This window comes from Entelurus aequoreus, linkage group LG24 (genome assembly GCF_033978785.1).
Source record: "Entelurus aequoreus isolate RoL-2023_Sb linkage group LG24, RoL_Eaeq_v1.1, whole genome shotgun sequence".
In the NCBI taxonomy this organism is placed as follows: domain Eukaryota; kingdom Metazoa; phylum Chordata; class Actinopteri; order Syngnathiformes; family Syngnathidae; genus Entelurus; species Entelurus aequoreus.
This window is the reverse complement of record NC_084754.1, coordinates 36682517-36709928: the sequence shown is the minus strand read 5'-3', so window position 1 is coordinate 36709928 and position 27412 is coordinate 36682517. Positions and strand designations below refer to the sequence as shown.

General features: G+C 42.1%; 1 protein-coding gene across 4 annotated transcripts in view; it reads left to right on the top strand.

Moving 5' to 3' along the window:
* Positions 1–27412, top strand: part of LOC133641655 (uncharacterized) — a 134134-nt gene that overhangs the window by 61218 nt on the left and 45504 nt on the right. Inside the window, exon 8 of one of the 4 annotated variants that reach the window (XM_062035541.1) lies at positions 20072–20162. The exons of 2 other annotated variants lie outside the window; for them this stretch is intronic. The gene's annotated coding sequence lies outside the window, so the exon portion shown is untranslated. Of the gene's footprint in view, positions 1–16162; positions 16931–20071; positions 20163–27412 lie in introns of those variants that run through there. One more of the 4 variants, XM_062035538.1, reaches the window with a different exon arrangement.

The window sequence follows — 27412 nt, the reverse complement described above, 5'->3', positions numbered from 1 at the left end:
CGTTAGCAACAGCATTGTTAAGCCTTACCAGGCTGAGAATTTTTAACCGTGTAGTTACATGTACACGGTTTAATAGTATTTTTGCTCTTCTGTCTATCCTTCCAGTCAGGGGTTTATTTATTTTGTTTCTATCTTCATTTGAGAACGATGCTATCACGTTAGCTCAGTAGCTAAGTGTGTCACCGATGTATTGTCTTGGAGATAAAAGTCACTTTAAAAGTCCATTTCGCGTGCTCGACTCTCATTTTCAAGAGGATATAGTATCCGAGGTGGTTTAAAATACAAATCCGTGATACACAATAGAAAAAGGAGAGAGTACATAGTTCTGTGAGTTCCGGTTGCTAAGTTGCTAAATTAGCCTTAGCGTCGTTAGCAACAGCATTGTTAAGCCTTACCAGGCTGAGAATTTTTAACCGTGTAGTTACATGTACATGGTTTAATAGTATTTTTGCTCTTCTGTCTATCCTTCCAGTCAGGGGTTTATTTATTTTGTTTCTATCTTCATTTGAGAACGATGCTAGCACGTTAGCTCAGTAGCTAAGTGTGTCACCGATGTATTGTCTTGGAGATAAAAGTCACATTAAATGTCCATTTCGCGTGCTCGACTCTCATTTTCAAGAGGATATAGTATCCGAGGTGGTTTAAAATACAAATCTGTGATCTACAATAGAAAAAGGAGAGTGTGGAATCCAATGAGCCAGCTTGTACCTAAGTTACGGTCAGAGCGAAAAAAGATACGTCCATCACTGCCTCTCAAGTCCTTCACTGTAACGTTCCTCATCTACGAATCTTTCATCCTCGCTCAAATTAATGGGGTAATCGTCACTTTCTCGGTCTGAATCTCTCTCGCTCCGTTGTAAACAATGGGGAATTGTGAGGAATACTAGCTCCTGTGACGTCACGCTACTTCCGGTACAGGCAAGGCTTTTTTTATCAGCGAGCAAAAGTTGCGAACTTTATCGTCGATTTTCTCTACTAAATCCTTTCAGCAAAAATATGGCAATATCGCGAAATGATCAAGTATGACACATAGAATGGATTTGCTATTCCCGTTTATATAAAAAAAAATAATTTCAGTAGGCCTTTAAAGGCCTACTGAAACCCACTACTACAGACCACGCAGTCTGATAGTTTATATATCAATGATGAAATCTTAACATTGAAACACATGCAACTACGGCCGGGTTAACTTATAAAGTGCAATTTTAAAATTCCCGCCACACTTCCGGTTGAAAATCTCCTTTGGATATGATTTATGCGCGTGACGTCATAAAATGCACGGAAGTGTTTGGGCCCTATTGGACACAATACACAAAGCTCTGTTTTCTTCGACAAAATTCCACAGTATTCTGGACATCTGTGTTGGTGAATCTTTTGCAATTTGTTTAATGAACAATGGAGGCTGCAAAGAAGAACGTTGTAGGTGGGATCGATCTGTGTCTTAGCGGCTGAGTACAATACTTAACAGCAACAGAACAAGGACTACTTACCCTGATAGAAGACGCCTAGCTGATGCTTGCCGCCAAACCCACGGATGAAGTGCTTCGTCGCGCCGTTGATCGCTGGAACGCAGGTGAGCACGGCTGTTGATGGGAAGATGAGGGCTGGCTGGCGTAGGTGGAGCGCTAATGTTTTTATCATAGTTCTGTGAGGTCCGGTTGCTAAGTTGCTAAATTAGCCTTAGCGTCGTTAGCAACAGCATTGTTAAGCCTTACCAGGCTGAGAATTTTTAACCGTGTAGTTACATGTACATGGTTTAATAGTATTGTTGATCTTCTGTCTATACTTCCAGTCAGAGGTTTATTTATTTTGTTTCTATCTTCATTTGAGAACGATGCTATCACGTTAGCTCAGTAGCTAAGTGTGTCACCGATGTATTGTCTTGGAGATAAAAGTCACTTTAAATGTCCATTTCGCGTGCTCGACTCTCATTTTCACGAGGATATAGTATCCAAGGTGGTTTAAAATACAAATCCGTGATCCACAATAGAAAAAGGAGAGAGTACATAGTTCTGTGAGGTCCTGTTGCTAAGTTGCTAAATTAGCCTTAGCGTCGTTAGTAACAGCATAGTTAAGCCTTACCAGGCTGAGAATTTTTAACCGTGTAGTTACATGTACATGGTTTAATAGTATTGTTGATCTTCTGTCTATCCTTCCAGTCAGGGGTTTATTTATTTTGTTTCTATCTGCATTTGAGAACGATGCTATCACGTTAGCTCAGTAGCTAAGTGTGTCACCGATGTATTGTCTTGGAGATAAAAGTCACTTTAAATGTCCATTTCGCATGCTCGACTCTCATTTTCACGAGGATATAGTATCCGAGGTGGTTTAAAATACAAATCCGTGATCCACAATAGAAAAAGGAGAGAGTGTGGAATCCAATGAGCCAGCTTGTACCTAAGTTACGGTCAGAGCGAAAAAAGATACGTCCATCTCTGCCTCTCAAGTCCTTCACTGTTACGTTCCTCATCTACGAATCTTTCATCCTCGCTCAAATTAATGGGGTAATCGTCACTTTCTCGGTCCGAATCTCTCTCGCTCCATTGTAAACAAAGGAAAATTGTGAGGAATACTACCTCCTCTGACGTCACGCTACTTCCGGTACAGGCAAGGCTTTTTTTTATCAGCGAGCAAAAGTTGCGAACTTTATCGTCGATTTTCTCTACTAAATCCTTTCAGCAAAAATATGGCAATATCGCGAAATGATCAAGTATGACACATAGAATGGATCTGCTATTCCTGTTTAAATTAAAAAAAAATCATTTCAGTAGGCCTTTAAAGTGCATTTTTTTGTACAGAACGCCACTACAATAGTTTAAAACAAATAAAGTGCACTTTTGTGCATGATGTCACACAAGATATTTCAATAACTGTCAAATAAAAATGAGCTGCATAATAGGAAATCAAATAGTGTATGTCCTTCGCTATGTGGTAGGTTCCGGCGGATGTTATCTCCTTATGTCGTGGACTATTGTTTTCATATGGTGTTGATGTGGAAATGGTTGCCTCTGCATTTTGTTGGTGTGGCACCGAACGGAGATGTTGACATGCGGAGTTTCAAGCACTCTTCATTCTCTAGCGGGTGACTTTTCAAATGATGCTACATATTAGCAGTGGTGCTACTTTTTGTAGCAACGCTTTTGCCCCACACTTGACAAATTACTGTTGTCTGTTCGACATATTCCCACTTGAAGCCAAACCACCGCCAGACGATGGACCCCGTGCTGTTTTTCTTGGGAATTAATTCTTCCTTCATTTTTACCAGATTCGCACCTTTTTTCTCTCGTATTACCACTCGCACCACAGCTAACGTTACCCGTGCCGCTACCTCTCTGCTCCGCGAGGGCGTATACATATGTGACGTGTGTAAGAAGGTGCGCTTGTTTTATCTCTCTGTGAGAAGGAGAGACTAGAAAGAGTGAGAAGAGCCTGTAGTGTAATGCCTGCAGCTAAAAGCAACTGCGTGAGAACGTATACTCCAATATCAAGATATAGTCATTTTCTATATCGCACAGAGACAAACGTATATATATCGAGTATATCGATATATCGCCCAGCCCTGCTTTAAGGTACTCAAAGCGCTTTGACACTATTTCCACATTCACACATTCACACACTGATGGCGGGAGCTGCCATGCAAGGCCCTAACCACGACCCATCAGGAGCAAGGGTGAAGTGTCTTGCTCAAGGACACAACGGACGTGACGAGGTAGGTAGTAGGTGGGGATCGAACCAGGAACCCTCAGGTTGCTGGCACGGCCACTCTCCCAACTGCGCCGCGCCGTCCCCAATGGTACATGGTGTAATGATAAGTGTGACCAGTAGATGGAAGTCAAACATAAGAGATAACTGTAGGCTGCACTATGATGGCAATATGACTCAAGTAAACAACACCAATATTTTTAAATGTTCCATTGAAAATATATAACATTACACACGGCGCTCAAAAATACATCAAAATGTTTTAGTACGACTTTGGTAAGCTATGAAGCCGCGCCGCTTGAAGGATTGTCGGCGCATTAAACATAGGAGTATTATTATGGTGTGTGTATAAGGTAAGACATATTATCTGGCGTTTTGTTTCGCAAAATTATGCAAAAGCAACTTTTCTCACCTTCTGTTACCTGTTGATCTGCATTTGGGATCTGTAGAAGTCCTGAAAAATTGCGTGAGTCCGCCTTTGTAGTCCGTGCCGACACCGTAGTCGATAAGCTTCTACTTTTTCTCTATCTTCTTGTTATGTGACATTCATCCTCCACTGTTGCCATTTCTAATATAAAGTAGTGTAAAGTTCTTACTTATATCTATCAGTAAACTCGCCAAAAAGCACTAAAACAAACCGGTGTAGTGAGTTTACATTATTCACCCAAGTGTCACGTGCGGGTCGCAACTTACTGCGGTACGGGGTCGTTTTTCCCAGATGCAGAACGGACAACTCCGGACAAAGCGTGAAGGTAGGATATGATTAAATCTTTGCAAATCACATAAAAAAAACAGGAAGCAAACCAAAGGTTGCACTTGGAGCTAAGGTACAAACTTAGCACAGGACTCAAGGACATAGAAACAAGACATGAACCATACGTGACTGTTGCATACAGCAAACAATGACGCCAAACCGAGTGTGGCGAGCAACGTGAATAAATAGCTCTCTCATTAGTGCTCGGCAGCAGGTGAACGTGCCAAACACTAATCAGAGGCAGGTGAAACCAATTAGTACCCATGGTAACCAAAACAAACCCAGAAGTGCACAAAACAGGAACTAAGGGAGTCCAAAACTAACAGAACATAACTAAACAAAACATGATCAGGCCACGGATCATGACACCGAGGAACTTTAGTTATTATAGTTCCGGTCGGACGGTTTTTCACGGGACACATTTCCTGTGTTGTTGTTTTCGGATGAGGAAATGAATGTCATTAAAACAGTTAGCTCCATTTTTTGACACTTCTTCCACTCTTGTCCTTGCATGCTACACTGCTACAACAAAGATGACGGGGAGAAGACGCTGCCGAAGGTGAGCCACGTAAATAAGACCACCCACAAAACGGCGCATCCAGAAGCGACTGTCAGAAAGCGCCTTGAAGATGATCTTTAAAACATCACCTATGCAACATTTTGACAAAAGAACCACCATTACAATCAATCAATCAATCAATGTTTATTTATATAGCCCTAAATCACAAGTGTCTCAAAGGGCTGCACAAGCCACAACGACATCCGCGGTACAGAGCCCACATAAGGGCAAGGAAAAACTCACAACCCAGTGGGACGTCGATGTGAATGACTATGAGAAACCTTGGAGAGGGCCACATATGTGGGTGACCCTCCCCCTCTAGGGGAGACCGGATGCAATGGACGTCGAGTGGGTCTGACATAATATTGTGAAAGTCCAGTCCATAGTGGATCTAACATAATAGTGAGAGTCCAGTACATAGTGGGGCCAGCAGGAGACCATCTCGAGCGGAGACGGGTCAGCAACATTTACAATTACATGTTATGTAGACCACAAGGAAGTGTTTTACATTTAGAAAAAAATTATAATAATATGACTCCTTTTAATGCGCCCTATAATCCGGTACGCCTAATATATGAAAAAAGATAAAAAATAGACCATTCATTAGCAGTGCGCCTTATATACCGGTGCGCCCTATGGTCCGGAAAATAGGGGAGTTCTCAGTGTGGTGGCCTTTCTGACTTTTTGCAGTGATGAAAATTAGGCAGAAAGGTGCAACTTTTATGACACAGTAAAAGAGCTAAATCAGCTGTGCGAATGAAATCTTGCAGTTTTACGTGCATTGTTCTTTACATGGCGCTGTTTGCATCACCAGTCAATCTCAGTTGCGTGTCTGTAACATATTGCGCGATTAATAAACTAGATAAGAATAAGGAATACTGTAAACACAATAAATAAAGCCAGAACTTAATTACACAAATTAGCATAACATATAAAAGATGATTGACATTCCTGACTCATTCTCCAGTGTCAGCATTGACGCAGCTGAGCTCTTTGGCACACAACTATATGTGGTGTTAATGCTCTGACACAAGGAGTGTTCATGTTTGATACTCAGCATTCACAGTATGTTTAGTGCACATCATCAGGAAAGTGAATGCTGAGAGTTAGATTTCTCACAAAGACCTGCTTGTTTTCCAGCACTGAGACAGTATCAGCATTTTAGAACACATTATTATGAATTATTCTCAAAGCAGCAATGGAGGGAAAGGGCCGTGTCAGCGTTCATATTTCAAAGTTCTTTGCTTGAACTTCTTAGATATCATCCGGAGAACCTGTATCGTCTGCAGTGGGCATTTGTGTTTTGCATAATGGTGCTATATTTGCCTGTAATTTTTGACTCGGACAAACAAAATCAACTCCATACAAATGTCCACTGCACGGACGCTTATTATTTTGTCTTATTTGGAGGGAATGCTTGATTCTCGGCATTCTCACAATTTTTCTCAGATGCTTGATTGCTTTTGGCCACACAACAATATCGTTATGAGGGCTTGTTTGTCAGCGTTCACACTGAAACTTTGTATTGACATAGGTCAGGGGTCGGCAACCTTTACCGCTCAAAGAGCCATTTTGGCAAGTTTCACAAATTAAAGAAAATAATGGGAGCCACAAAAAAAATTTTTAAATTTAAAATGAAAAACACTGCATACAAAGCTTAAATTGCTTTGTGCTATGTTAACCAGGGGTCTCAGACACACGCACCGGCACGCACTTTAATATGGAAATTTGATGTTAGTGCGGCCCGCGAGTTTTGAATGAATGGCGCTTGATAGCGTCATACTTGCCAATCCTCTCATTATTTCCGGGAGACTCCCGAATATCAGGGCGTGATGGCATTGCTTTTGGCGCCCTGTACAGCCTGCCCAAACAGTGTACCTGCTCAACCACATGTAGAATGCAGCTTCAGCTTGCTCAAGTAAGTGACAGCAAGGCGTACTAGGTCAGCAGCCACACAGCTTACACTGACGGTAGCCGTATAAAACTACTTTAACTCTGTTACGTTAAAAATAAGCGCCACACTTTGAACCCACACCAAAAAAGAATGACAAACACATTTCTGGAGAACATCTGCACTGTAACACAACATAAACACAACACAACAAATACCCAGAATCCCATGCAGCACTAACTCTTCCGCTCAACCAACGCATGGAGGGGGGGGGGGGGGGGGGGGGTTGATGTGTGGGGGGGGGTTTGGTGGTAGCGGGGGTGTATAATCTAGACCGGAAGAGTTAGGGCTGCATGGGATTCTGGGTATTAGTTGTGTTGTGTTTATGTTGTGTTACGGTGGGATGTTCTCCAGAGATGTGTTTTTCATTCTTTTTTGGTGTGGGTTCACAGTGTGGCGCATATTTGCAATGTAACAGTGTTTAAGTTGTTTTATACGGCTACCGTCAGTGTAAGCTGTGTGGCTGATGACTAAGTATACTTTGCTGTCTCCTACGTGTGCAAGTAAAAGCTACATATAACATGTGGCCGGGCTGGCACGCTGTTTGTAAATGCTATAGAGAACAATTACTGCAGTGCAATTAGGGCATGCCCTTAATTTAGTAATTAGAGTGAAAATAGGATTATATTTACCCTGGGAGTTATGTAGGAGAGGCACTGAGATCCATAAGTCTCCTGGGAAAATCGGGGGGTCGGCAAGTATGCAGCTGAGCCGCATCAGAGTGGTCAAAGAGCCGCATGCGGCTCCGGAGCCGCGGGTTGCCGACCCCTGACATAGGTCAATAGGTACCAATAATTGATTTACTTAAACTTATTCGGGTGTTACCATTTAGTGGTCAATTGTACGGAATATGTACTATACTGTGCAATCTACTAATACAAGTTTCAATCAATCAATCAAAAGTCAGGGGTCGGCAACCCAAAATGTTGAAAGAGCCATATTGGACCAAAAATGCAGATAACTAAATTGTCTGGAGCCGCAGAAAAATAATAGCCTTATATAAGTGTTATAATGAAGGCAAAACATGATGTAAGTGTCTATATTAGCTATATTAGTCTACTATTAAATTTCTTTAAAAGTCTAATATAAGTGTTATAATGAAGGCAACACATGGTGTATGTGTCTATATTAGCTATATTAGCCTACTATCAAAATGACTATGTGTCGCAGGCTGACGCAAATATTGGTTGGCAAAAATGTTTAAATGTAATATTCATTCCACACATTTTTACAACATTGAAAAACATTAGTAAAACTTCTCAGCGGATGCGATAACTCCTGGAAATGACTCTTAGAATGGCCAAGGGTATAGATGTGTGTGTCCAAGTTAAAGGAAACTTCTTCTAATAGGTTTATTACAATCTTTGCAAGATGGGTAACGTTTGCTGTGGTCTGTAACAACATGACACACAAGCAATTATCAGAAATGCAACCAATATTACATACATGAGACTCTCGTGATTTAGGGCTATATAAGTAAACATTGATTGATTGATTGACATGCAAATATAAATTAAATACACAGAGGACATACACTACCGTTCAAAAGTTTGGGGTCACATTGAAATGTCCTTATTTTTGAAGGAAAAGCACTGTACTTTTCAATGAAGATAACTTTAAACTAGTCTTAACTTTAAAGAAATACACTCTATACATTGCTAATGTGGTAAATGACTATTCTAGCTGCAAATGTCTGGTTTTTGGTGCAATATCTACATAGGTGTATAGAGGCCCATTTCCAGAAACTATCACTCCAGTGTTCTAATGGTACAATGTGTTTGCTCATTGGCTCAGAAGGCTAATTGATGATTAGAAAACCCTTGTGCAATCATGTTCACACATCTGAAAACAGTTCAGCTCGTTACAGAAGCTACAAAACTGATCTTCCTTTGAGCAGATTGAGTTTCTGGAGCATCACATTTGTGGGGTCAATTAAACGCTCAAAATGGCCAGAAAAAGAGAACTTTCATCTGAAACTCGACAGTGTATTCTTGTTCTTAGAAATGAAGGCTATTCCACAAAATTGTTTGGGTGACCCCAAACTTTTGAACGGTAGTGTAAGTAAAGGAAGTTAAATGATATCAAATATGCCTACAAACAAGGCATAACGATGCAATATGTACATACAGCTAGCCTAAATAGCATGTTAGCATTGATTAACTTGCAGTCATGCAGTGACCAAATGTGCCGGATGATCACTTCAGCAAGTCAATAACATCAACAAAGCTCACCTTTGTGCATTCACGCACAGCATAAAACGTTTGGTCGACGAAATGAGACAAAGAAGGAGTGGCATAAAACACGTTTTTCTGTGGCAGCGTCGGAGAAAGTTTTACATGTAAACAAAGTACGGGGACTTCAAGGACCGCTGAAATTAGTAGGACAAAACGGCGCTCGCCAAATACTCTCATCAGTGAAGCATGTTTGATATAAACAGTGGGATTTCTAACAATTAGGAAGGTTTGTGTCATGTTTGTCCTCCTACAGAAACCACACAAAAACAAAAAATATATTTTTTACCCCGTTTTTTTTTCCATTTTCATACATTTTTGAAAAAGTTTTAGGGAGCCACTAGTGCGGCGCCAAAGAGTCGCATGCGGCTTTAGAGCCACAGGTTGCTGACCCCTGACATAGGTAACCATGAGTATGAATGTGGTTTGAGACCAAAAAAATAACCTAAAGCGACGACAGGCACATACCAGCACATTTTTACAACACACAAACATTTGAGACTTGCAACGGAGGGGGGGGGGGGGTAATCGGCCAGAAGCACAGCCATCAGGGTGCTGCTCCGTAGTCCATCTTACTGAGACGTGGGATGGGGGTGGTTTGTATGCATAGGCGCCGATCTACTTTTCTGCCAGTGGGTGCTCGGACGGGCGGTAAATCTGACGCTACTTTTTGAGGCTATGTCTACACTAAGCCGGATAACCCCTTAAACTAATAATTATTTAGCCTAAGCCTCGTTTCAGCCACACTAAACTATCGTTTAAGGTCCCCCTCTTGGGATATTTTTTTACAGGGGTAAGTGCGCCGTCTATTTCTTAAATCTCTGGCTCTTAGCTTTGTATGAACTCATTGATCGTTTACAAACTGAGTTCGGAGAGGAAGTGACGCCAGAAAGACCGCGCCCCACACAGGAAGTGACGTCAGAAAGAACGCGCCACAGCCAGCTTCATAGTAAAGCGGTTTCGTAACTCGGAGGTAACCACTGGAAATATGGAGGCGAGTCATCCAGACATGCCCGTGTTTCTCCTTCCGTCTGTACAGACGCTTGTGGAAATCCCACATGAATACCTTAAGAGAAAGCGATTGCAGCTATTTGGGATACAACACTTCTCAGACGGCAAGAGAACTTTCGAATGTTGAGGTCAGATATGATTCTACTTAGCGAAAAACTTCATCCATTTGTCGAAGGAGAGACAACGAGAATGCGGGCTCCCGTGGATGTGATAAAAAAGGTAGCATGTGCTTTGTATTACCTGGCTGTCGAGGGAAGACTACGGAAAACAGCATATGCTTTTGGACTGGCAAAGCAGACTGTATCAGTTAATGTCCGCCATGTATGTCGCGGACTCAACGTCTAGGTCAAGAGTATATAAAGTCACCAAAAACGAATGAACAATGAAGGTGCAGGCAAATGAGTGAGGAGTGGCCTGACCAGATATCTAGATCCCTAGTTTGATTGATGTAAAATGTTCTTTGTCACGTGTACAATAAAGATTTAATTAATTTATGATGGCTCAGGTGTGTGTGGGGCAGCACGGTGGCAGAGGGGTTAGTGCGTCTGCCTTACAATCCTGAGTAGTCGTGAGATCAATCCCGGCCTCTGGATCTTTCTGTGTGGAGTTTGCATGTTCTCCCCGTGACTGCGTGGGTTCCCTCCGGGTACTCCGGCTTCCTCCCACCTCCAAAGACTTGCACCTGGGGATAGGTTGATTGGCAACACTAAATTGGCCCTAGTGTGTGAATGTGAGTGTGAATGTTGTCTGTCTATCTGTGTTGGCCCTGCGATGAGGTGGCGACTTGTCCAGGGTGTACCCCGCCTTCCGCCCGATTGTAGCTGAGATAGGCTCCAGCGCCCCCCGCGACCCCGAAGGGAATAAGCGGTAGAAAATGGATGGATGGATGGATGGATGGGTTCAGGTGTGATTCACTACAATAGGGCCCCACAGTGCACCGGATTCCAGTTAATTGAAATACCACAACACTGGATATTGTTCAGATAAATTAAATTTAAGAACGCACACAAAGCAACACTGGAGGTGACTATGACGTGCGCATTTTCCGCGCATGCGTATCAGGTCGCGTTGCGCCGGCTGACGGAGGGGGGAGGTGGTCTTAAACGACCATTGTGTGTGTGTGGACTAGGATAAGGTTAGGTGGGATTTACCCTGGATAACCTTGGTGTAGAAGAGCCCCTTCTACAAACCCCGTTTCCATATGAGTTGGGAAATTGTGTTCGATGTATATATAAACGGAATACAATGATTAGCAAATCCTTTTCAACCCATATTCAATTTAATGCACTACAAAGACAAGATATTTGATGTTCAAACTTATAAACTTTATTTTTTTAAATAATAATAATAATAATTAACTTAGAATTTCATGGCTGCAACAAATGCCTAAGTAGTTGGGAAAGGGCCTGTTCACCACTGTGTTACATGGCCTTTCCATTTAACAACACTCAGTAAACGTTTGGGAACTGAGGAGACACATTTTTTAAGCTTCTCAGGTGGAATTCTTTCCCATTCTTGCTTGATGTACAGCTTAAGTTGTTCAACAGTCCGGGGGTCTCCGTTGTGGTATTTTAGGCTTCATAATGTGCCACACATTTTCAATGGGAGACAGGTCTGGACTACAGGTAGGCCAGTCTAGTACCCGCCCTCTTTTACTATGAAGCCACGTTGATGTAACACAAGGCTTGGCATTGTCTTGCTGAAATAAGCAGGGACGTCCATGGTAACGTTGCTTGGATGGCAACATATGTTGCTCCAAAACCTGTATGTACCTTTCAGCATTAATGGCGCCTTCACAGATGTGTAAGTTACCCATGTCTTGGGCACTAATACACCCCCATACCATCACAGATGCTGGCTTTTCAACTTTGCGCCTATAACAATCTGGATGGTTCTTTTCCACTTTGGTCCGGAGGACACAACGTCCACAGTTTCCAAAAAAAATTTGAAATGTGGACTTGTCAGACCACAGAACACTTTTCCACTTTGTATCAGTCCATCTTAGATGACCTCAGGCCCAGAGAAGCCAACAGCGTTTCTGGGTGTTGTTGATAAACGGTTTTCACCTTGCATAGGAGAGTTTTAACTTGCACTTACAGATGTAGCAATCAACTGTAGTTACTGACAGTGGGTTTCTGAAGTGTTCCTGAACCCATGTGGTGATATCCTTTACACACTGATGTCGCTTGTTGATGCAGTACAGCCTGAGGGATCGAAGGTCACGGGCTTAGCTGCTTACGTGCAGGGATTTCTCCAGATTCTCTGAACCCTTTGATGATATTACGGACCGTAGATGGTGAAATCCCTAAATTCCTTGCAATAGCTGGTTGAGAAAGGTTTTTCTTGAAGGCCTACTGAAACCCACTACTACCGACCACGCAGTCTGATAGTTTATATATCAATGATGACATTTTAACATTGCAACACATGCCAATACGGCCGGGTTAACTTATAAAGTGACATTTAAAACTTCCCGGGAAATATCCGGCTGAAACGTCGCGGTATGATGACGTATGCGCGTGACGAAGTCAGAGTAACGGAAGTTATGGTACCCCGTAGAATCCTATACAAAAAGCTCTGTTTTCATTTCATAATTCCATAGTATTCTGGACATCTTTTGCAATTTGTTTAATGAACAATGAAGGCTGCAAAGAAGACAGTTGTAGGTGGGATCGGTGTATTAGCAGCGGACTACAGCAACACAACCAGGAGGACTTTGTTGGAGCGCTAGCCGCGCTAGCCGCGCCAGCCACGCTAGCCGCGCTAGCCGCCGACCTCACATTGACTTCCTACGTCTCCAGGCCGCCAAACGCATCGGGTGAAGTCCTTCATCCTTCTGCCGATCACTGGAACGCAGGTGAGCACGGGTGTTGATGAGTAGATGAGGGCTGGCTGGCGTAGGTGGAGAGCTAATGTTTTTAGCATAGCTCTGTGAGGTCCCCTTGCTAAGTTAGCTTCAATGGCGTCGTTAGCACAGCATTGTTAACCTTCGCCAGCCTGGAAAGCATTAACCGTGTATTTACATGTCCACGGTTTAATAGTATTGTTGATTTTCTATCTATCCTTCCAGTCAGGGGTTTATTTTTTTGTTTCTGTATGCAGTTAAAGCACGATGCTATCACGTTAGCTAGTAGCTAAAGCATTTCGCCGATGTATTGTCGTGGAGATAAAAGGCACTGAATGTCCATTTCGCGTTCTCGACTCTCATTTTCAAGAGGATATAGTATCCGAGGTGGTTTAAAACACAAATCTGTGATCCACAATAAAAAAAGGAGAGAGTGTGGAATCCAATGAGCCAGCTTGTACCTAAGTTACGGTCAGAGCGAAAAAAGATACGTCCATCACTGCCTCTCAAGTCCTTCACTGTAATGTTCCTCATCTACGAATCTTTCATCCTCGCTCAAATTAATGGGGTAATCATCACTTTCTCGGTCCGAATCTCTCTCGCTCCATTGTAAACAACGGGGAATTGTGAGGAATACTAGCTCCTGTGACGTCACGCTACTTCCGGTACAGGCAAGGCTTTTTTTTATCAGCGAGCAAAAGTTGCGAACTTTATCGTCGATTTTCTCTACTAAATCCTTTCAGCAAAAATATGGCAATATCGCGAAATGATCAAGTATGACACATAGAATGGATCTGCTATTCCCGTTTAAATTTTAAAAAATCATTTCAGTAGGCCTTTAAACTGTTCAACAATTTGCTCACGCATTTGTTGACAAAGTGGTGACCCTCGCCCCATCCTTGTTTGTGAATGACTGACAATTTCATGGAATCTACTTTTATACCCAATCATGGCACCCACCTGTTCCCAATTTGCCTGTTCACCTGTGGGGTGTTCCAAATAAGTGTTTGATGAGCATTCCTCAACTTTATCAGTATTTATTGTACACCTTTCCCAACTTCTTTGTCACGTGTTGCTGGCATCAAATTCTAAAGTTAATGATTATTTGCAAAAAAAAAAAAGTTTATCAGTTTGAACATCAAATATGTTGTCTTTGTAGCATATTCAACTGAATATGGGTTGAAAATGATTTGCAAATCATTGTATTCCGTTTATATTTACATCTAACACAATTTCCCAACTCATATGGAAACGGGGTTTGTACACTATTTGCCATCAATCCCACGTGGGTGCTTGGCATTGTCTGTGGGTGCTGGGGCCCCGAAGCACCCACAGGATCGGCGCCTATGGTTGTATGTGTGCATATCTGTGCAATAATACCCCATGGGTGTGTGTTTTGTCTATAAGCCTGGAAGTCGCTTGTTTTGACGTCACGGACCAGAGTCAACATCCCTGGTGTCTTTGAAAAAGGGGGAAGGGATTTCTGAGCGTCTTTCGTTGCCATGGTCTCACTGGGCTGTTTACTGCATGACACTGGCAAGGCCAATGCAGAAGGAGCCGAGTTGTAAATAAGGATTGTTTTGGTTTGGGCAAGCAAACACATTCCAATTGTTTGTCTGCTTGAGTTGTATAATAATAATAAGACAAATACTCTGCTGCAATACATTAAGACGGGGGTCAGCAACCCGCGGCTCTTGGGCCGCATGAGGCTCTTTAGTGCCGCCCTGGTGGCTCTCTGGAGCACTTTTAAAAAAGGATTGAATATGGAAAAAGATGGGGGGAAATAATTATTTTGGTTTAGTATGTTTTAGGTTTGAAAACAAACATGACACAAACCTTCCCAGTTGTTAGAAAGCCCACTGTTTAATATGTCTGTGTGTATGCGTCACTGATGAGAGTATTTGGTGAACATCGTTTTGTCCTACTAATTTCGGTGGTTCTTGAACTCACCACAGTGTGGACTGGGACGCAACAGTTTGTTTACATGTAAAATCTTCCACTCCTTCTCATTTTCTCCACCAAAGGTTTTATGCTGTGTGTGAATGCACAAAGGTGCGCTTTGTTGATCTTATTGACTTGTTGGAGTGCTAATCAGGCTTATTTGTTCAGTGCATTACTGCAAGCTAATAGATAGATAGTACTTTATTTATTCATTCAGTAGAGTTCCCTCAGGAAAATTAAAAGCTAATCAATGCTAACATGTTATTTACGCTAGCTGTATGTTCATTTTGCATCATTATGCCTCATTTGCAGGTATATTTGAGCTCATTTAATATCATTTTAATGTCCTAATATACTTTTATTCTCTTTGTATATAATTTAGTTTTGCATGTCTCATGGTAAATGGTAAATGGGTTGTACTTGTATAGCGCTTTTCTACCTTTTTTAAGGAACTCAAAGTCCTTTGACACTATTTCCACATTCACCCATTCACACACTGATGGCACATTTCTGATCGTTGTTTGTGTGCCATGTTGTTCCAGACCCCAGCAAACTTTATCCATCTTGCAAAGATTGTAATACATCCATTAGAAGAAGACAGTCTGCCGTTTCCTTTAACTTGGACACACACATCTATACCTTTGGCCATTAAAAGCCAGTAATTTCCTGGAGTTATCTCACCTTCTGAGTAGCCTCTGATTTACTAATGGTTTCTAATGTCGTAAAAATATGTAGAATAAATTAACATTTCTGTCAACGAAGATTTGCTACAGCCTGCGACACATAGTCATTTTGATAGTAGGCTATTATAGCTAATATAGACACTTACGTCATGTGTTGCCTTCTTATAAGACTTATATATATATGGCTTTTCATATTTTGCGGCTCCAGACAGATTTGTTTTTGTATTTTTGGTCCAATATGGCTCTTTCAACGTTTTGGGTTTCTGACCCCTGCATTAAGACATAAGACTTAGTTTGGGCCAACATATGTAGAATATGCTTTACCTGAGCACCGGCTCCCCCCATGGCTGCGTCCTGAGTCCGCTGCTGTTCACGTTGATGACCCATGACTGCTGCGCCAGGTCCACTACTAACCACATTGTGAAGTATGCGGGCGACACAACAGTAGTGTGCCTCATCCGTGACAACGACTACATGGACTACAGGGAGGAGGTGAAACATCTGGTTGACTGGTGCAGAACCAACAACCTGGTCCTGAACGTCGACAAGACCAAGGAGATCATCGTTGACTTCAGGAAGCACCAGTCCAGCCACGCTCCACTCTTCATCAACGACACAGCGGTGGAGATGGTAAGCAGCACCAAGTTCCTGGGGGTGCAGATAACTGACAATATGACCTGGTCCCTACACACCGGAGCTCTTGTAAAAAGAGCTCAGCAGCGCATGCACTTTTTGCGTCGGATGAAAAGAGCACAACTCCCTCCCCCCATTCTCACCACATTCTACAGAGGCACTATAGAGAGCCTACTGACCAACTGCATCTCTGTCTGGACTGGAGCCTGCAGTGCCTAAGACTGGAAGTCTCTGCAGAGAGTGGTGAGGACGGCGGAAAAGATCATCAGGACTCCTCTTCTCCTCAAAAAGCCGCTGCCTGACCAGGGCTCAGAAAATCTGCAGAGACTCCTCCCACCCTCACCAAGGACTGTTTTCACTGCTGGACTCTAGAAAGAGGTTCCACAACCTCCAAAGCAGAACCTCCAGGTTCTGTAACAGCTTCTTCCCTCAGGCCGTAAGACTCTTGAACGCATCATAATAATCCCTTCAATTCCCCCCAAAAATGGATTAACTCACTGGAATATAAAGACAATATAACGTACATCCATAAACCTGGATGCATATGCAAAAGTGCAATATATTTATCCGTACAGTAATCTATTTATTTATAGCTGCTCCTTATTGCTTTTTTATCCTGCACTACCATGAGCTAATGCAACAAAATGTTGTTCTTATCTGTACTGTAAATTTCAAATTTGAATGACAATAAAAAGGAAGTCTAAATGTAAGTCTAAAAAATGAAGAATATGGCCGTGATCTTTGTACTGTACCTTAAATCATCCTTGATTCAAAGCATTCTCACAAGTGTTCTGTGTTAATGCTTCATTGATCAGCATTCATACTCCATACTACAACATTCCTTTCAATGCTTTAAACCAGGGGTCGGCAACCCGCGGCTCCGGAGCCGCATGCGGCTCCTTGACCACTCTGATGCGGCTCAGCTACATACATGCCGACCCCCCCGATTTTCCCAGGAAATTTATGGATCTCAGTGTCCCTCATAGATTACTCCCAGGGAAAAAATAATCCTATTTACACTCTAATTACTAAATAAAGGGCGTGCCCTAATTGCACTGCAGTAATTGTCCTCTATAGCATTTACATACAGCGTGCCAGTCCAGCCACATGTTGCATGTTGTTATTACTTGCACACACAGGAGACAGCAAAGCATACTTACTCATCAGCCACACAGCTTACACTGACGGTAGCCGTATCAAACAACTTTAACATTGTTACGTTACAAATATGTGCCACACTGTGAACCCACACCAAAAAAGAATGAAAAACACATTTCTGGAGAACATCCCACCGTAACACAACATAAACACAACACAACCATTACCCAGAATCCCATGCAGCCCTAACTCTTCCGGTCTACATTATACACCCCCGCTACCACCAAATCCCCCCACACATCAACCCTCCCTCTCCGTGCGTTGGTTGAGCGGAAGAGTTAGGGCTGCATGGGATTCTGGGTATTGGTACCGTCAGTGTAAGATGTGTGGCTGCTGAGTTAGTACGCCTTGCTGTAACTTACGTGAGCAAGCTGAAATTGCATTCTACGTGTGGTCGAGCAGGTACACTGTTAGGGCAGACTGTAGAGGGTGCCAAATGCAGTGTCATCACGCTCTGATATTCGGGAGTCTCCAGGGAAAAATGAGAGGGTTGGCAAGTATGACGCTATCAAGCGCCATTCATTCAAAACTCGCGGGCTGCACTAACATCAAATTTCCACATTAAAGTGCGTGCCGGTGCGTGTGTCGGAGACCCCTAGTTAACATAGCACAAAGCGTTTAAGCTTTGTATGCGGTGTTTTTCATTTTAAATTTAAAATTTTTTTTTGTGGCTCCCATTACTTTCTTTAATTTGTGAAACTTGCCAAAATGGCTCTTTGAGTGGTAAAGGTTGCCGACCCCTGCTTTAAACAAACACCTTCATTCATAGTTTAACTTTTTTGGGCATATATCAGCATTAGTAATAATGCTTGACTTTTAGCATTCATACTTTAAGTTTCTTTGTTGTACTGCTGCATTCGTGTACAAGCTGTTTGTCAGACTCCACTGACACTTGACAGTCTGTACTTGACATCAAACACACACTTGTCCAAACACACGGTGCGTCCACAGTAAAGACGTTGATCAGGGTGGGAAAGCCGGTCTAAGTGTTAGACATTCCTCACTGCTGATGTCAACGCTCCATCACAAAATATGTTCAATATGATGTTACAAAGCCAAATAGGAACCCCTCGGACAACGTGAGAACTGATATGTTTGCAGCTGAGGTGGTCCCAGCTCTGGCTAACCCCTGGAGGTCAAAATCATAACTGCTGGCCTAGAAATTCCTCAGGCCGGCCTCCGAAGAGAACCCCACTAAGGTGAGAGGTGGAGGGGCTGGTCTTGAGCCAGAATGAAGGTTTTCTAAGGCGTCCTTCTAACAACCTGTGTGGGAATCCTTTTATATCCCACTGGGGAGAAACTGTGGTCTGGTGAATTACGCCCAGGTCTCTCCAGTCCTCGTCAGGCTCATCCGCCTGAAAGATGGCGGTTTATTTAGATGTCCCAGCAGGGGAAAAAAAACGTTTCCATCACGCAGCTTTGTCGATTCAAGGCCAGGTCATGTGAATTCTGGAAAAGAGCTCAAGCAGGAGGAATTGTTCATCCTGATGTTATGTCCTTGAGGAGTAAGAATTATGGCCTCCCTTTTTCCCGCCCAGTCAGACCCCTGTGATGATGGTCACGTGTCCCCTTTTTACAAAGCTTCGGGGCTCTGTTAAAGTGGTGCAATTTGATGAGCAATTTGGGAAAATATTTGACTAAATGTTGGAAATGTAATGGTTTAATTGTCAAAGCAAGCCATCAGGGCAATAAAGAACATTGTGTGCAGTAGTCAAACAATACGTCAACAATAATTGATTCTATTGTGCTATAGAGTAATGTTTTAAATCAGTGGTCCCCAACCTTTTTGTAACTGCAGACCGGTCAATGCTTGAAAATTTGTCCCACGGACCGGGGGGGTTTATTTTCTTTTAAAAAAATGTTTTGGTCATAAAAAATAGAATCATGTGTTGATCTATATTGATATATAATGTAGGGACCAGACATATTAATAACAGAAAGAAACAACCCTTTTGTACGAATGAGTGTGAATGAGTGTAAATGGGGGAGGGAGGTTTTTTGGGTTGGTGCACTAATTGTAAGTGTATCTTGTGTTTTTTATGTTGATTTAATAAAAAAATAAAAAATACAATTTATTTATTAATTAATTTATTTGTAATTTTTTTTAAAATTGTTGTGCGGCCCGGTACCAATCCATCCACGAACCGGTACCGGGCCGCGGCTCAGTGGTTGGAGACCACTGTTTTAAATGACATTTCTGGCGCCCCCTGTGGGTTGTGGCCCGAATACTTTGGTAGACAGACCAGCATATTCATCCATCCCATCCATTTTTTACCCTTATGGGGTCGCGGGTGGTGCTGGAGCTTATCCCAACTGCACATGGGCGGAAGGCGGGGTACACCCTGGACTCACATTCATTCACTAGGGCCAATTTTAGTGTTGCCAATCAACCCATCCCCAGGTGCATGTCTTACGTAAGTATTCAGACCCTTTGCTCAACACGTCGTCGATGCACCTTTGGCAGCAATTTGGCAGTCTTTTTTGATATGATGCAACAAGCTTTTGGGCTGTTTTGCCCATTCCTCTTTGGTCGGATGGGAAGCGTTGATTTTCATCCAGGATGTCTCTGTACATTGCTGCATTCATCTTTCCCTCTATCCCAGGACCTGCCGTTGAAAAACAACCCCACACCATGATGCTTCATGGTATTGGCCTGGTGATGAGCGGTTCCACGTTTCCTCCCAACATGACGCCTGGCATTCACGCCAAAGACTTCAATCTTTGTCTCATCAGACCAGAGAATTTTGTTTCTCATTGTCTGAGAGTCTTTTAGGTGCATTTTGGCAAACTTTTTACTAAGAAAAAGCTTCCGTTTGGCCAATCTACCATACAGTGGTGGTTTGCTGCAGAGATGGTTGTTCTTCTGGAAGGTTCTCCTCTCTCCACAGAGGAATGCCGTAGCTCTGACAGCGTGACCATTGGGTTCTTGGTCAGGCCCTTCTCTGCTATTGCTCAGTTCAAATATCCTTAAAGTTTGAAAATAGTAGAGCTGACAGATACTGCTGCTTCGATGGTATCTATCCAATGCAATACAACACAAGGGCTTCAATTTGGCGGTGTGGCTCAGATGGTAGAGTGGAACGGCCAGGAACTTCGGGGTTCTTGGTTTGAATCTTGCTACCGCCGTCCTAGTCACTGTTGTTGTGTCCTTGAGCAAGACACTTCACCCACCTTGCTCCCAGTGCAACTCACACTGGTATAAACAGAGCCTTGATGTCAATAATGGGTTGCTCAATGTTGAAGGGCTTTGAGTCACTAGAGAACAGGCATGGGATTTTTCCGTCTATAGCCAGAAATCCGTCTTTTTTTTATCTCTGTACAAATATAAAAAAATATTTTCCGTTTTTCTTCGTTTTTTTCCGACATACAATGTGTGTTAAAATCTTCATCCGTCTCTTTGCCATACCTGCTAACAACTACGGTTTTCCTGTAATAAGTACGGTTTTTGATAATCCAGTGGTAAAAACGACAGTTTTCCATGAAAAATTATTAACTTAAAAATGGAAGCTACGTAGCGAAGCAACTCCACGGGCAGGGGACAACATATAGGGGAAACATCAATGATGATTGGTTGGTTTACGTATAAGAACATCCATGATTGGTTGGTTGGTTGGTTGGTTTACTATGATGAGTCACGATTGGTTAAGATTAGGGCAAAACATTACGGACGGGCCAATCAGAGGCAAGATAGGGCGGGTCATCGAACCAGGAAGGGAAATCACAACAGACATCCCAAATGACGATGAGAGAAGAGGGAATATTCAAGCGGGCGATTTATATATTAAAAGGGCGGCGTGGCGTAGTGGGTAGAGCAACCGTGCCAGAAACCTGAGGGTTGCAGGTTCGCTCCCCGCCTCTTACCATCCAAAAATCGCTGCCGTTGTGTCCTTGGGCAGGACACTTCACCCTTTGCCCCCGGTGCCGCTCACACCGGTGAAATGAATGATGAATGAATGGTAGGTGGTGGTCGGAGGGGCCGTAGGCGCAAACTGGCAGCCTCAGTCTACCCCAGGGCAGCTGTGGCTACAAATGTAGCTTACCACCACCAGGTGTGAATGAATGATGGGTTCCCACTTCTCTGTGAGCGCTTTGAGTATCTAACAATAGAAAAAGCGCAATATAAATCTAATCCATTATTATTATTATTATTAAAAAAACTTGTGGAAGATGGCAGAGGGATTCTCTTCTTTAGATTTTTCTCTTAACGATGTAGACAACGTTCAGGAAACCCATAATGCGTCTACTTGGCCACATGTGGACAAATGTATGCATCTAGATTAAACATTCATTTGAGTTGTTTACCATGTAAACCCAAATCAAAACTGCTCTCCACATGGAAAAGGTGGAATACACATTTAAGAACACACATGATTGTGGCAGACATGTTTGCTACAGTATAGCCTGTATAAATGTTTATTTTCATTTTCACTGGGGTTTTACAAGAAGACAGTAGCTGACATTTTGTTCATTATTTCTACTCTTTATATTTTGACGTTGAATAGTTGAATCATTTTGAAACATAAACAACATGACTGCAAGACATTTGTTATTTCATGCTATAAATCACAAATGGCTATTCAGATGAAGGAAGTTGACTAATATAATAAACATTCAATCAATCAATCAATCAAAGTTTATTCATATAGCCCTTAATCACAAGTGTCTCAAAGGGCTGCACAAGCCACAACGACATCCTCAGCTCAGATCCCACATCAGGGCAAGAAAAAACTCAACCCAATGGGATACAAAGAGAAACCTTGGGCGACCGGCGCAATGGACGTCGAGTGGATCTAGTTAATAGTGTGAGGGTCCAGTCCATAGTGGGGCCAGCGGGGGATCATCTTAAGTGGAGACAAGTCAGCAGTGCAGAGACGTCATCAACTGATGCACAGATGAGTGGTCCACTCAAAGTGTTCCTGACTTTGAACAGCTAGCGCGTCATCTGTGGTCACCTGATAACCTCCCCACGCAGGAGAGGGGGGCAGAGCAGAAAAGAGACGGCAGATCAACTGGTCTAAAAGGGGGGTCTATTTAAAGGCTAGCGTATACAAATTACTTTTGAGATGGGACTTAAATGCTTCTACTGAGGTAGCATCTCTAACTGTTACCGGGAGGGCATTCCAGAGTACTGGAAAAACACTTTATAGCCCGCAGACTTTTTTGGGGGCTCCGGGAATCACCAACAAGCCGGAGTTCTTAGAACGCAGATTTCTTGCCGGGACATATGGTACAATACAATCAGCAAGATAGCATGGAGCTAACATTGCCCTATAAATATAACTGACTTCACAATAGAAATGATGGCTTTATAAAATGTCCACTTTGATGATAATAATTCAATCATCTATTTATACATTATTGTTGTGTACAGCTGTGCTGCATCATACTCAGAGCTGCTGGTAAAAGATCCCTCTGTTATTGCACAAGTGAGGTCCAAATACTGGATTATTTCATGCCTTTGCGCTCCATGTTCACCATTCCGAACAGATGATTGAATTAGTAGCTAAAAAAAACAGTAGCAGCGGTGGTCTCGCGTGCTCGTTAACTTCCCATCACAAAGCAATCAGTGTTTGCGAAGCTGCCAGGACAATTAGCTTTTTTTCCCCGGCCTTTTTAAAAATGTGTCCCGAAAGGCTTCAGAAGCCAGGTGCACATCCGATCTCGTGACGCGCTATTTCCATCTAATTCCTGAACCCTGAATCGGCTGTTTTATTTGGAATTCTCTCTATAAAAAGCAGCTGCGTAAACAGGAAAGGTCAAGTGTGCGCCTGCAATGTTCTTCTGAAATATTGGACATTTTATAGTGTGGAATACCTCCTGCAGGGAGATGACTTGCATTGTTATTAGAAAGACAATCTCCTCCCAGTGCAAGTGCCGTTCATTAGTCGATCCTTGAAGGACTTCCTCTCCCATGCACGAGATCTCTCACTTCTGAGGCACCGTGACCGTTTGGGTGGAGCGTCCACTTCCTGGGCCGAGCTCCAAACGACCCACAGGGTTAAAAAGGGAGCCCCGTGACCCACATAAAGCAAGCACGCTCATTCATGGCCGTCCTGTTAACTTTACTCCCTCATTGCTCAAGACTGACTCACACATGTTCAAACAGCAAACCCCCGCACCGACTGAGAGAACACACACAAGTTAATTGAAATAATAACAGAAGATATGAACACGTTGAAGGGATGGTGTGACAAAAACAGACTATCATCGAGTCTCAGTAAAAGTAAAATAATGCTATTTGGTAACAGTAGAAGACCAAAAATCACTTCATATTCTCGACTGCTCACTAGTGTTACCATATCTGGGTTATTGTGTAAAAATATGGGAAACAACTACAAATGTGCACTTCATTCACTAACCGTGTTACAAAAAAGATCAATTAGAGCAGGGGTGCTCACACTTTTTCTGCAGGCGAGCTACTTTTCAATTGATCAAGTCGTGGGGATCTACCTCATTCATATATATAATTTATATTTACTTATTTATGAAATATATGTTTTGTTAACAAGTTAAAGGTGTTTAATAATAATGCAAGCATGTTTAACACATATAGTTAATATTGTTAATAAATTAAAGGTGTTTAATGATAATACAAGAATGTTTAATACATATAGTTAATATTGTTAACATGTTAAAGGTGTTTAAAGATAATGCAAGCATGTTTAACACATATACTTAATATTGTTAACAAGTTAAAGGTGTTTAATGATAATACAAGCATGTTTAACACATATAGATTCCTTTCTTTCATGAAGACAAGAATATGAGTTGGTGTATTACCTGATTCTGATGACTTGCTTTGATTGGAATCAGACAGTGGTGCTGATAACGTCCGCATTTGGTGTAAAAATATGGGAAACAACTACAAATGTGCACTTCATTCACTAACCGTGTTACAAAAAAGATCAATTAGAGCAGGGGTGCTCACACTTTTTCTGCAGGCGAGCTACTTTTCAATTGATCAAGTCGTGGGGATCTACCTCATTCATATATATAATTTATAATTACTTATCTATGAAATATATGTTTTGTTAACAAGTTAAAGGTGTTTAATCAATCAATCAATCAATCAATCAATCAATGTTTATTTATATAGCCCTAAATCACAAGTGTCTCAAAGGGCTGTACAAGCCACAACGACATCCTCGGTACAGAGCCCACATATGGGCAAGGAAAAACTCACCCCAGTGGGACGTCGGTGAATGACTATGAGAAACCTTGGAGAGGACCGCATATGTGGGTAACCCCCCCCCCCTCTAGGGGAGACCGAAAGCAACGGATGTCGAGTGGGTCTGACATAACATTGTGAAAGTCCAGTCCACAGTGGATCCAACACATCAGCGGGATGTGTTGGATAATAATGCAAGCATGTTTAACACATATAGTTAATATTGTTAATAAATTAAAGGTGTTTAATGATAATACAAGAATGTTTAATACATATAGTTAATATTGTTAACATGTTAAAGGTGTTTAAAGATAATGCAAGCATGTTTAACACATATACTTAATATTGTTAACAAGTTAAAGGTGTTTAATGATAATACAAGCATGTTTAACACATATAGATTCCTTTCTTTCATGAAGACAAGAATATGAGTTGGTGTATTACCTGATTCTGATGACTTGCTTTGATTGGAATCAGACAGTAGTGATGATAACGTCCGCATTTTCAAACGGAGGAGAAAAAAAGTTCTCCTTTCTGTCCAATACCACATGAAAGTGGTTGGTTTTTGTCATCTTATTTGTCCAGCTTCCATACTCCTTTGTATACACTTTACAAGAAATACATTGGCGGCAAACTCCGTAGCGTGCTAGCTTGTGCACGCCAGCTTTCTGAGACTCTCAGCGCAGGCAGGATGAAGCAGAGCTTTTATTGTGAAGGCAGGAACTGTGCAGTCGGTCTTTGGAGTTTTGACGACAGGTACGGCGCCAGAGTCTGTTGAAATAAAAAGGGTTTCTCGCCTTCCTGTCTGTCATTTTTTCTTAATAATGAGCTGGCAGCAGCCAGCGTCATCTCAGAAGACCCTCGGGTGCCGTGAATGTCAATCAAGTGACGAAAGTGACGTCATAGTGAAAATTTATGATCGCTCATTTTTAGAACTATTTTTTTAATGCCTGGCTGGCGAACGACTGACACAACCTCCGCGATCGACCGGTAGATCGCGATCGACCGGTAGATCGCGATCGACGTAATGAGCACCCCTGAATTAGAGTAATCCATCATGTTGGATATAGACAACATACAAACCCTTTATTTATTGAATCACAAATATTTAAATTCAATGATTTGGTGCATTTTCAAACAGCTAAAATGATGCAAAAAGCAAACTACAACCTGTTACCCAAGAATGTACAACAGTTCTTCTCGACAAAAGAGGACACATATTCATCGGCAGTCACTCAAACGAGTATGACGATCCTCCTGGTAGGGGTGTATCCCTTTATGGAGGATGCCTGTGCGTGACTTAGTTTTACGTGGGGAGACTGGTGCACAGACAGTCACCACACGATCCTTGACAGAATCGGGTCAGGGTCCAGTGGCATGGAGTCCAAGACGACTGGGGACCCTTTTCTGCTGCAGCCTTCTGCCGCCATCGCAGCCGTTGTGGTAGTTCTTAAATCTACCGTCTTCCGCCTGCTCCGCCGTTGAGGTCTTCACCGTATCCCTGGCTAGGGGGCAGTCAGGTACTAGGCCTTTGCCAAGGGCCACCTGGGGTAACAGTAGTAAAGGGGTTAACTCTTAGTGCCCCAAGACCCCATAGAGGAGCCTCCACTCCCGGATGCACTTTAGCATCATGCCCAGGACACAGGACAAATATAACCTTAGAGGAAAATGTAATTTAAAACATGTGTATGAATGTACAACACTTAAAACCTTCAGCATATCAGTATGTGGAATTAAATTATGGAATGGATTAAGCAAATAAATCAAACAAAGCACTAATATGATTCAGTTTAAGACTGTTCAAACTACAAGTGTTCACAAAGTACACAGAAGAACAACTTTTTTTAAAAATGAGATAAAGAATATTTATGTATTTAATGTTTGTTTACTTACTATGGTATATTATTTATTTATTACTTAATACTTACACTGTTATGTTACAGAGAACAAGGAAATGGGATACAATTGCTATGGTTTGAAAAGGGGTAGGATTAAATAAGCTCAGGTTTTTCCTACTCCTTTTCGGACGTGCTGTGATGAAACAACTGGGATTGTGTGATGCATTCCATTGTATCGTATGCATGTTCCTAATAAACTGAAACTGAACTGACTGTTCAACCATCACCACCACAGACAACACGGAACTCTTTTAACTCTCTTAATTTCCCCTCGGGGATTAATAAAATACTTCTGATTCTGATTCTCCTCTGCAGTTCTTCCATACAGTTGACTTTGTTAATAGAGGGGGTCACCGAGGGTTAACTACAACTTGAGCAAAAACGTAGAAGTGGAGTGGAAACACCCCGAAAGATAGTACAATTTGAATGTTGGCAATAATATAGTATATTGCATCAGTTTTAAGTTTAAAAGTGCTTTAATAAGTTCTACTGTCCAGGCCTATCCAAGAGGGTGTGTGTGTCTCCAATCAATGTTATTGTGCACTTTATCCATACTTTTATTTTTTCTTTCCATACCGGTATACACTTCAGGGTTTCCCCTAAACTGCCAAGTTACATGTGGTGGTGGGGGCGTGGTTATGGGTTGTGGTCATCATGACGTCATTGAGAATTTTGCATAATTTGCCATGATGATATGATCTTCTTTAAAAAGGCTCAAAAAATGTATACATACATTCAAAACAAATCTGTTCTTATTAATTAGTATTAAAACATTTTTTGCTATCGTTTTGCCATTTTTAATTGTTGCTGCTTGAGATTTTTTCAAGTGTTTACCAACTTAATGACTTTTGTTCTATTAAAAACAACTAGCAACATAT